The following is a 547-nucleotide window of genomic DNA, read 5'->3' on the forward strand; positions in this document are numbered from 1 at the left end:
AATGTTCTCCACTTAATTCTGTGTCTTATGATGCGGGAACATTACTTATAAAATGTTACTCATGTTCTCAGCTGATTTTTTTTTTAAAGCTCCAGCTTGTCCCTACTGCAACCTACTCATGGTGCCGTGGTTTGCAATCCACTCCCCAGGAAGGCGCGCGCATGCTGGAGTGCCGCGCTGGCTCAAGACCGAGGGGGCGCGCCTCGTGGCCGCGCAGAGATGCTGCTCATTGTATTTGGTAGCGCCGGGAGCGAGCCGCTGGCTGGGTTGTTTGTCGCGCGCTCCCGGGGGACGGTGACGGTGACGGGCCTCGTGGGCGCGCAGAGAAGCTGCTCATTGTGTCGAGAGGGAGCCGCTGGCTCAGTGCGCGCAGCAGGACGGCGTCTCGGGCGCTGCAAGTATGTTGCCTTTATTTTCAATATACATCGCGTCGCTGTTACACACTGTATCGAGCTGCAGAATGCAACGACACGCTGTGTCATCCTGAAGGTGATTTCTGACTGTTAAAAATGCAGCGCTGAAAGCAATTGGCGCAAAATGGCTGAGG

General features: G+C 55.2%; 1 protein-coding gene across 2 annotated transcripts in view; it reads left to right on the top strand.

Annotated features, from left to right (window-relative positions):
* The first annotated feature begins 256 nt into the window (after positions 1-256).
* The window catches only part of sh3bp4a (SH3-domain binding protein 4a), an 80,281-nt gene continuing 79,990 nt past the window's right edge, over positions 257-547 (top strand). The window contains exon 1 of one of the 2 annotated variants that reach the window (XM_085985651.1): positions 257-489. The gene's annotated coding sequence lies outside the window, so the exon portion shown is untranslated. The remainder of the gene's footprint in view (positions 490-547) is intronic. The other variant, XM_085985652.1, reaches the window with a different exon arrangement.

The sequence above is a fragment of the Somniosus microcephalus genome, chromosome 4 (assembly GCF_052327205.1).
Source record: "Somniosus microcephalus isolate GS21.2 chromosome 4, FLI_Smic_1.0, whole genome shotgun sequence".
Taxonomy (NCBI): Eukaryota; Metazoa; Chordata; class Chondrichthyes; order Squaliformes; family Somniosidae; genus Somniosus; species Somniosus microcephalus.